The sequence below is a fragment of the Brachyhypopomus gauderio genome, unplaced genomic scaffold (assembly GCF_052324685.1).
Source record: "Brachyhypopomus gauderio isolate BG-103 unplaced genomic scaffold, BGAUD_0.2 sc80, whole genome shotgun sequence".
Lineage (NCBI taxonomy): Eukaryota > Metazoa > Chordata > Actinopteri > Gymnotiformes > Hypopomidae > Brachyhypopomus > Brachyhypopomus gauderio.
The window spans coordinates 1092692-1104414 of NW_027506901.1; positions in this window are offsets into that span (position 1 = coordinate 1092692).

Genomic DNA, 11723 nt, shown 5'->3' on the forward strand with positions numbered 1-11723 from the left:
TTTACTATATGGTCCACCAATTTTTTTGGAAGAAAAACAACTATAATACTGTAACTAAGTTTATATAATAATATTATACTTCCATATATATAAATGAGAATAATATTAATATTTAATAATATTATTCTTACATATATTTACGTGTGACACTGCGGCACAGAACGAATAAGCACACTTTTGCACGCTTTATTTCAAATGTGATGCGCAGACAGCGCACATAGAAACATATAACTCACACACGTGAATGACTCAGACAAAGACACAGGACACTGCGTGAACGCACATTAAATAGACAAACCACATTAGCCCCGAGTGATCACGAGACGAGCCACAGGTGAGACTGATGAACACACTCAGACACATCCACACCCACAAAGATACACAGACGCAGACGACTAGACGTAGACAACACAAACACACGCCCAAAGGGGAGGGGTCAGGGACTGTACCGTGACAACATGAGAATAATATGAATCTTAATAATATTATACTTGCATATTGTTACATTAGATTAATATTAATATTAATAAATATATATGTTTAAGTGAGAATAATATTAATATGTAATAATAATATTCTTACATATATATAAGGATAATCTTAATCATTATTATTATTATTATTATTATTAATTGTAATCTTAATAATATTGTTACATGAGTAATATTAATATTAAATAATAATATTAAATACATCTTTTCTTTTTTGAGACTATTGTAGAGTTCCTTCTCTATTCCACCGTCCTCTTTTGGAGTAGAGTTAAAACAAACACATTGTATTTGGGAGATGTGGGAAACACAGAGATTATTGTAGGGGGAATTGTATTGTAGGGGGACACACACACATATTCTAACTTTACCAACTATACAGCTGCTATCCACATGTCCCACTCAAGCAGCCTGATACCAAGTTAGTCACTGTCACACCTCCAACACAGTCACACCTACAACACCATCACACCTCCAACACAGTCACACCTACAACACCATCACACCTCCAACACAGTCACACCTACAACACCATCACACCTCCAACGCTGGTGCACCACCACTAATACTGCACTTTCAACATTGCCCTACTGCCAACACTGCCCCACGTCCATTTAGTGTTAACTGTACTGTCCTACAGTTTAGACACTATTTAATATATCATCTAAACTACAGTGCTATAGTTTAGTCACACACTGTTTTATCTAAACTACAATCTTACAGTTTAAATGCATACTGTGTTTTTCTCTGTTCTTTTATGCACTTATCAAGCCACTGAACTGTGAATCAAACTATTTAAAGTTTAATTAAGGTCTTATATAAATGTAATCTTACTTCTAGTCAGCCAGTATGTCAGTATTTTTCCCTTTCTTTTTCTGAGAAAAGTACAGCCAGAACACACAACTCTAATATAGTAATTTTTGTCTGGCATAGTTTTTGTGTCAAAGTTTGTGATGAAAAGCGAGAGTTTTGTTTGGGCGCCAAATATAGATAAGCAAAAATGTTTTAAGTTTTTAGATTTAGTGAGAAGCCCGTCCAGCACGAGAAACTCCTCTGAAGTCAGTGGTCTCCCAACTGATCCAACTTCGCCTGTAGAGCTGTGAGCCTTTCCATGATCAAATTCTTGTTTTTACTAATAGTGAAAGTTTGCATTACAACCATGTTGGGCAATTTCTGCAATCGTTCGATAACTGACTCCACCCTTTTAATTTTCTGATACACCAGGGCAACAGCTAATCCAATCAGCAGAAACCCAACGATCAAAGTTCCAAATAGATATACATCCTTAATGTCTTCCAGGAAGAGAGGCACAAGACACAAACCATGCCACGTCGCCCACGAGTCAAACATATCCAGCTGAGGACGTTCTGTCCAGACATGTGGGTTCTCCCATCACATGACTCCACATGGAAAAAATTGTATCAATTGACCACATAATCAATTCCATACTTGTTTAAAATTGTGTGCGACCACCTCTTGTGACCAGTAACTGCTGAATATAATAATGTCAATGAAATAACCCACAAACAGAAATGCATGTGAAATGGATGGATGTGTTGATGGATGGATGTGTGTTGATGGATGGATATGTGTTGTAAGAGTGAAAAATTCAGGATTTTTGGGGAGCACTGTGGGTCACCGTCCATGGCGATGCAGAACAAATGTCATCACACAGGAAGGACCATGGAGTATAACGTCATACAGAAGACACAGGAATAACGGGAATAACGGGAATGGGAATAATGCATGAAACAATACAGGGGACACGAGCAACACATACACAAACACACACCTTTGCTGGCTAATTCACTAGCATTAGCTTATTACTTTTTGCTAAGAGTGTCTTTTTTGCTTCAGTTTTTCATTTGTTGTTTGAAAAATCAGGCTAGTCATTATTTTCAGGTAAAAACTGATGTGCACTCTGATGCTGCACTGGACTATTGATGTTACCTTATTGATGTTACCTGCACTGGACTATTGATGTTACCTTATTGATGTTACCTGCACTGGACTATTGATGTTACCTTATTGATGTTACCTGCACTGGACTATTGATGTTACCTTATTGATGTTACCTGCACTGGACTATTGATGTTACCTTATTGATGTTACCTGCACTGGACTATTGATGTTACCTTATTGATGTTACCTTATTGATGTTACCTGCACTGGACTATTGATGTTACCTTTGACAGAACCAGAACCTTTGTGGAGAGCTAATAGCAGGCAATATATGCCATAACTGTTTAATCAGACACAATGTGTAGTTTCAAAGCACAGCAAATACATTTTGTTTTGGTTATAGACTGAAACTTGCTCACAATAGTCATGTTTCCAGGTACGAACTCCACCTCCCAGCATGCAGCAGTCACAGAGCCTCCTGTCACTCAGTCAATTTTCAGCAATAACCTCAGGTTCCAGAGGTAACATCCCCCCCCACCCCACTTACACATACTAACTGTTCACCATGTGTTACCATGTCATTGTGAAGTGTTGCTATGATCACATGCACACTGAACATGTCCTCCGTTTGACTCTCCGTTAGGGTTAGTGTTAGGGCAAGTGTTAGGGTTAGTGTTAGGGTAAGTGTTAAGTTTAGGGGTAGGATTACATTTACATTTATGGCATTTAGCAGACGCTCTTATCCAGAGCGACTCACAAAGTGCTTTGCATTAGGGTTAGGAAAAGTCTTAAATGTACTATATATATACTGATAAAGATATGAATAAAAAAATGATCATTCACATAAGGCTTAAGAGATCACTGATCATGTCTTTGAATACACCTACATGAATGTATTCACAGTCATCAGATAAACTGAACTATGAAATGACAACAGGGTTTATCACGTATATCTAACCCCTAACCCCAACTAACCCTAATCCTTAAACCCTAACCCTTAGTTTTCAAACCACTTCAGCATGACTGCAAAGGAGGTTAACCCTAACCTAACACTAACCCTAACCCTAGGAGGCTTAACTAATGACAGTCACTCTCTTTATGTGTGTGTGCGTGCAAGTGCGCCAGTGTATTACATAACAGGTTAACTTAAACGGAGAATGTTATGTGGGCAGGGTTTTCTCTCCCTAAATTAGACTGTGAATGTCTGGTAGTCTTGCCAAACAGTATCCATGGACACTTACACAACCAACAGAGACTTTGTGGGGGCAAAGAGAATGTAAAGTTTTGTGGATTGCTATAGTCTCTCTGTTCATTCATAGAATGTGTTTCAGAAAAGACAGATGCAAAAGAATTAGTCACACTCATGACACAATGATAATATAGGCCTACTAATTAAATAGAGTTTCAAAATGTAATTTTTCAATTGTAATAATTGTAAATTCAATTACAAATTCATTTGTAAATTTACTTTTTTCTGATACAACACTGACTGTAGAAGAGTAAAATGAACATAGTGTATAACCTTGTGAATCTGTTAGTGGATTACTAGGCAAAACTCACACTGCAGTGAAGTTAATGACACACCACTTTGCTGTGTTTCTCACTCAATACACTGTGCTGTTATTGAGATTGTCACTTTGTTTTTAAGGTGGGTGGTTGAGGCAGTTGTCAAATGTTAACTCATAATCCAATGTCAGACACAGACACACACACAAATTCACATTTAGAAAGAGAAAGTGGAAGTGAGGCCAATGTTGAAGTTGCCTTGCATGGAATGTTTATGAATGTGTGTCTGTGTGTGTGTGCACATGTGAGCACTGTGTGAGTACTGTGCAGGAGTAGTGTGTGAGCAATCTGCAGTTGCTAATAATACCCTTGGCCTTTGGAAGAGCTGGAAACCCGAGTCTGAATCCCATACGCTGGGGACATTGGGAACATATCTCCACCACTTTCTCAAAATATTCTATGTAACATCTTGCTGCAGATACCTGTATGCAATTCTGTGAAAACAGCACTGAGATCATGAGGAAAAATGTACTCATGGAGCAGTTTGCAGACCAGAGATAGTATGCCAGTCCACAAAAGGGATTTTAGCCCTAACCCCAAACCCTACAATAAAACCTAACCCTAACTTAACCCCAACCCTAACCCTAATCAACTTCCAATGACTGTATTTATACTCAGGGTTTGGTCTCAATCTTTGCCGGTCATTGTTCCTCATGGTTCTTTGTACAGTGGAACCTCGGTTAATGACCACAATCTGTTCCGAAAAGTTGGTCGTTACCTGAAATGTTCACTATCCGAAACAATTTTCCCCATAAGGAATAAAGGAAATAGAAATAATTGGTTCCCAGCCCCTTTTGACTCACTAATATATTAAAGTTATGGCTATATAGGTATGTTTTTAATGAGAACAGTTATAATACAGTACAAATGGTGTTAAATAAAAACATTAAAGCCTTTATTAACAATTAGTAAACATAAAAAAGTGCCATATTTTATCAATTGTGATTTTTTTACACTGCAATTGAAATTTGTCCTCCGCTTTTAACCCATCTGTGCAGTTAGAACACACACACACACTAGTGATTACTAGGGGGCTGTGGATCACACGTGCCCAGAGCGGTGGGCAGCCCTAGCCCGGCGCCCGGGGAGCAGTTGGGGTTAGGTGCCTTGATCAAGGGCACCTCAGTCATGGCCTCAGGTCTGGCAATTGAACCCTCGACCCTCCGGTCACAAGACCAGTTCCCTACCACCAGGCCATGACGGTGCAAATGTTTTGCAACATTTTTGGTCATTATCCAAAATGTTCGCTATCTGACGCGTTCGCTTACCAAGGCGTTTTCTAAGGTGTTCGCTAATCAAAGTGTTCGCTAACCAAGGTTCCACTGTATTCTTTCCTCACTGTTCGGTGAGGTGTTCACTCCATCCTAGAGTTCTCTTGGTTTGTTTCTGGCCTTTGTATTACAGTAATAGTGTGTTCTGACTATATGCACTGCCTCATTTTGTTTAGGCTGTAATTTTGTTTGGATATCTGTTTTCTAGTTTCCTGGCTTTAGTAGATTTAGTTAACCTTTAGTTCATTTAGTTCAGTTGGCTTTAAATGTTTTCCTGTCTTTCCCCCATGAGTATTGGTTTTCAGTCTTGATTGGTTTTCAGTCTTTTAGTTTGTTTTGTGTTATATATGGATAAAGTGATGTCCCCTCGATCCCGCAACCCTTGTGTGTCTAGATCTAGTGTGTAGATTGGTTTTTTGTCTATCTTGTGTTCCCCTGTATGTGTTCCTCCTAGTATTGTGAAAATCCCATTCCTCCCCGCAATTTTGCCCACCTCCTGAGCTCCTTGGCCTATAATTGTTACACCATGGTTTAAGACCAGTAGGTTTGTCCAACACAACCATAAAACCTCCATGAACATTACCCTTTCAGAGTTATTTTCAGTGAACATGTGTGCCTGAAGGGAACATGACAGACGGGCAGCTGAACTGAGTGCAGCAACCAGTCCGCATTCTTGTCCCCAACACTCAAAGCAAACTTGGGTTTTAGTTGTGTGTTTTAGTTATGTGTTTTAGTTGGGTGTTTTAGTTGGGTGTTTTAGTTGGGTGTTTTAGTTGTGTGTTTTAGTTATGTGTTTTAATTGGGTGTTTTAGTTATGTGTTTTAGTTGGGTGTTTTAGTTATGTGTTTTAGTTATGTGTTTTACTTGGGTGTTTTAGTTGGGTGTTTTAGTTATGTGTTTTAGTTATGTGTTTTAGTTGGGTGTTTTAGTTATGTATTTTAGTTGTGTGTTTTAGTTGTGTGTTTTAGTTGTGTGTTTTAGTTATGTGTTTTAATTGGGTGTTTTAGTTATGTGTTTTAGTTGGGTGTTTTAGTTATGTGTTTTAGTTATGTGTTTTACTTGGGTGTTTTAGTTGGGTGTTTTAGTTATGTGTTTTAGTTGGGTGTTTTAGTTATGTATTTTAGTTGTGTGTTTTAGTTGTGTGTTTTAGTTATGTGTTTTAGTTGGGTGTTTTAGTTATGTGTTTTAGTTGGGTGTTTTAGTTTTAGTTGGCTGGAGCTTCCTAAAAGATGTTCCTCTTTAGTTAGGGTCAGAATGTCTATAGGAAACATGGGCTTGCCAGTTACCTCAACATGTGTGGGATATTTTTGAGATTTGATTTGACACTGCACAAAACTACTACAATGCACTTCTGAATTATGGAATTTCTTATTACTAACTTTATAATGACTAATTTGTTTTCTTTCATGATTAGCCATATTAGAATTGTGGTTTGGCAGTGCTACCTTCGTTTCTACATATTAATATACATGTGATTTAACTGCAGATTTAGCTGATATTATTGCTTCATTAGTTATAAGAATAAAGCTTTAATGACATTACCACGCATGAGCAAGACATGAGACACAGCGATGTCCTGACACCACAACACTGAGCTGTGGCAGGAAACACAGCTGGGTTTTAGTCCACAGCAGTATTGGGGTTTGGCACCTGTGTTGTTAAATGGGGAAAGTGAGAGCAGGTGAGCATGTGTATGTGGGTGAATGAGTACGTGGTGATTTGCATGTATGTGCGCGCATATGCATGTTTTTGTGCATGTGTGTATGTGTGCATATGTATGTGTTTTTGTGTGTGTATATGCATTTGTGAGTTTTTGTGCTTGTGTGTGTGTGCGCATATGCATGTGTTTTTGTGCAAATGTCTGTGTGCGTGTGTGTTCTTGTGAAGGCACATGCATGTGTGTGGGGTGTTTGTGTGAATGTATGTGTTTGGGGTGGTTGTGTGGATGTATGGGTGTCAACTGGGGTTAGACAAAACTAGGGTTAGGGTTAGTGACGAGTAAATCTATGGTTAGGGATAGATAAAACTATGGTTAGTGTTAGGTAAAACTAGGGTTAGGTAAAACTCATCTCCAAAAACATATCAATAAACGAAAACCTTTCCCCAATACTAATGAATCTGACTTGGACAGCATGTAGCACACCAGATGTATAATTAATAACTAAGGTGGCATTTATTTGATGGGTTAGTCAGAGCAGTTGATGTTTTGATTGGGGAAGATATCACAGTGAATGAACATCACAATATTAAACATTTCGGTCGGTAGTAGTAGTTATAATGTAGAATCCACAATTATGGATATTTCAATATTATTAAATAATAACCATTGTTTCCATAGTAATACTGTTTCTGGGGTTGTGGAATTTGAAGTGTGTGTATGCATTTATATATATTCTCAGTATGCATTGTGTGTATATATGTGTTTTCAAACATGTTGTATGCTTAATTGAAAAGAAATCCTTAGATCCTTGGAGTTCTAAGTGTGGTTAACACATTCCCAAGTCTTGAACCTCTCATCCGCCCACTTCACAAGGATCACATTACACAAAGTCAGCTGTAAGCCCACAATCTTAAACTTAGTTACACCGAGACGGTCTTGTTACTGGTCTGACCCCAAATGTGAACACAAATCACCAGAGAAGCTTAAAGTGAAGGCGACTGAATTAGAATCGCACACCATGGTCACTTCTTTAGCACACCACCTCAGCCTTGGTCATGGATGTACTCACTGTGGACACTGCAGGCCTTCAAAGTAAGGAAAGGCAAACTGTTGAGCCACATGCTCACAAAGCACAGTGAAACACCCCCTTCCTCTGCCACTGACACCCAGACATACAGAACTGAAACCATACCATACCATCTTTATTTATAAAGCACTTTTAAACAACAGCTGACACAAAGTGCTGTACAAAGTAGAAATAGTAAACAGATAAGTAAAAGACAATTTAAAAACGATTAAGAAAGCAACACAATAACAATAACTAAAAATAGACAAACGTTAATGATTCACCACTAAGTTTCGCTAGGTTTGAAAGCCAGGGAAAACAGGTGGGTTTTAAGCCGAACTTTAAAAATGGAAAGTGAAGGGGCCTCTCTAACCTGCAAAAGTAAATCATTCCATACACAGGTTAAACAGGTTAAATCACTTTCAAATCAACATTATACTGTTCACTTTGGGAAGTATGATGTTACTTTATAACTACACAGTGGTGTGTTTTCTCTGTAGTGATGGAATGAGACAGTTGCTTAATAACTGAGAAGCGGTACATCTTCAGTATTCTTTACACTCTGACAGTAGAGGTTCAGAGTTCATTTAAAACCGTCTACTTGCTGTCTGAATAGCTAGTCTGCAGTATTCAGTAATTTTTTTTACCAAAATTTCTAAAAAAGTTATATTAAGCTGCTATTCAAAAAGATTAAGATTCTTAATTCTTCTATATTAAACAATTACAGAGCTGTCGAAAGTTTTCCTAATATAGGGTAAGATTAATAATATATTGCTTAAAAAATAAAGGAAACACTAAAATAACACATCCCAGATCTCAATTAATAAAATGTACCAGTTGAAAATTTTTATTTATTACATAGTGCAATGCGTTGAGAACAAAATGACATTAAAATGATCAATGTAAATCAATATTATTATCCCATGGAGGTCTGGATTTGGAATCATACTCAAAATCAAATTGTAAAATCAAATGACAGACTGATTCAACTTCAGTGGAAATTCCTCAAGACAAGTTAAAATTAGGCTCAGTAGTGTGTGTGGCCTTCATGTGCCTGTATGACCTCCCTACAACACCTGGGCATGCTCCTGATGAGACCTCCCTACAACACCTGGTCATGCTCCTGATGAGACCTCCCTACAACACCTGGACATGCTCCTGATGAGACCTCCCTACAACACCTGGACATGCTCCTGATGAGACCTCCCTACAACACCTGGGCATGCTCCTGATGAGGCACTGGATGTACTCCTAAGGAATCTCCTCCCAGACATGGATTAAAGCCTCAGTCAACTCCTGGACAGTCTGTGGTGCAACGTGGCGTTGGTGGATGATGTCCCATATGTGCTCGATTGGATTCAGGTCTGGGAAACGGACAGGCCAGTCCATAGTATCAATGTCTTCATCATGCAGGAACTGCTCACACACTTCAGGCACATGAAGCATTGTCATGCATCAGAAGGAACCCAGGGCCCACTGCACCAGCATATGGTCTCACAATGGGTCTGAGGATCTCATCCCGGTACCTAATGGCAGTCAGGCTACCTCTAGCTAGCACATGGAGGTCTGTATGACCCTCCACAGAAATGGCTTCCCACACCATTACTGACCCACTGCCAAACCGGTCATGCTGGAGGATGTTACAGGCAGCAGAACGTTCTCCACAGCGTCTCCAGTCTCTATCACATGTGCTCAGTGTGAACCTGCTCTCATCCATGAAGAGCACAAGGCGTCAATGGCAAATCTGCCAATCTTTGTGTTCTCTGGCAAATGCCAATCACCCTGCACGGTGTTGGGTTGTAAGCACAAATCCCACTTGTGGACATCGGGCCCTCATACCACCCACATGGAGTCTGTTTCAGACAGTTTGAGCAGAAACATGGATATGGCCTGCTGGAGGTCATATAGCAGGGCTCTGGCACTGCTCCTCCTGTTCCTCCTTGCACAAAGGAGGAGTTAGTGGTCCTGCTGCTGGGTTGTTGGCCTCCTACGGCCCCCTCCATGTCTCCTGGTATCTGCTCCATGCTCTGGACTAACAGACACAGCAAACCTTCTTGCCACAGCTCACATTGATGTGTCATCCTGCAGTCCCACCAGGATTTCGCGGGCCTTTTTTGTGATTGTTGCGGGCTAAAATGTTTGATGTTGTGGGTGTTTTTCAAAAAAATTGCAATGGAAGTTGCGGTGTGTTTTTGCTTTTTTGTGAGTACATTACAATAGGGAGTAAATGTATGGTTTCCTCTATTTAGTAGTCCATTTTAATTATCTATTTACCTATTTATTCAGGGTTGCCAACTTTTCAAGATCGCTTGAAGTGAGATTTGAACCTGGAGGGGGGGGGGGGGGGGGGGGGGGGGGTTAGCGAACGTAAGTTGTTACCGGACAGCCTGTAAAATGGACACAAATTAAGTATTATATCGAGATCGATCGCCAGTGGTTGGCACCAGAGCGAACTAGTAACTCATAGATATGGATCAGAGATAAATAAACTTTATCCCTGACTTTAAACTTTATCTCAGTTTAAAGTTTAAACTTATAAACTTTATCTCAGACCCTCGCCGCTTGCGTGAGCTGCAGTGGCTTCGCGGGCTACCGTTGCATTGTGGGGAATGTAGTGTTTGTGCGTGCAAAACACCATCGGGCGGCTGTGGCCTGCGGGCCGGTTCTAATAGTAATTAAATATCATCCAGGGGGCCATAGATAATCAATTCGCGGGTCGGATCTGGACAGTTTATCCCCGCTTTCATGTAGTGTACCGGGATACTGCTTTTCCCGGTCTTTTTGCCGTTATTTTCGTCGCTCATGCTGCTTTCAGTCTGCTTCTCTTGAACGTATATACGGAAGTAAGGCGGGAGTTTGTCGACGTCACATCAAGACGACATCAGTGATTGGTCAAATTTGCGGGAAAGTTGCGGTGATTGGCTGAAGTTGCAACACCGCCCTGAATTCGCGGGGTTTGCTTGAAGTTGCGTTGAAGTTGCAAATCGCAACATCGCGACTTTCTGGAGGGTCTGATCCTGGATTAGCTGCACTACCTGACCACCTTCTGTGGGTTGTAGACACCGCATCATGATACCTCTATGGTGAGAGAACTGACAAAATGCTAAAGTGACCAAAACATCAGCCTGAAAGGATGAGAACAGAGAAAAGGTCTGTGGTCACCACCTGCTGAATCATTCCTTTATAGGGGATGTCTTGCCTCTCATTTCTACCTGTTGTCCTTCCATTTGCACAACAGCAGGTGAAATTGATTCACAGTGTTGCTTCCTGACTGAACAGTTTGGTATCACAAGTGAAAATCTTTATTTATGATAGTAGAATGTGTTGAGAACAAAATAAAATAAAAATTATCAATGTAAATCTTGGAGTTACATTGTGTTGTTTGTGTTCCCTTTATTTTTTGAGCAGTGTATATATTTTTAAACAATTAACATATATTTTTATGTATACTGACATAAATTTCAGATGTAGCATCAGATGATCTTAGTTATGAATCTGGCTGAATGGTTCTAACATGGAAACCATCTTTTTCCTATGTTTACTGTAAGGAGCAGAAGTTCGGCAACAGTTTGTGAATGGGGGAGCGGTTAGGTTAAGTTTAGGGGTGAGAAGGGGAATAGGTTAAACTTAGGGGTGGGGAGGAGTGGGTTAAGGTTAGGTATGGCGAGGTTTAGGTTAAGCTTAGGGGTGGGGAAGGGGGTAGGCTGAGTTTAGGGGTTGGGAAGGAGTGGGGTAGGTGTAGGGGTGGGGGTGTTACTGTTTGGGGTTTA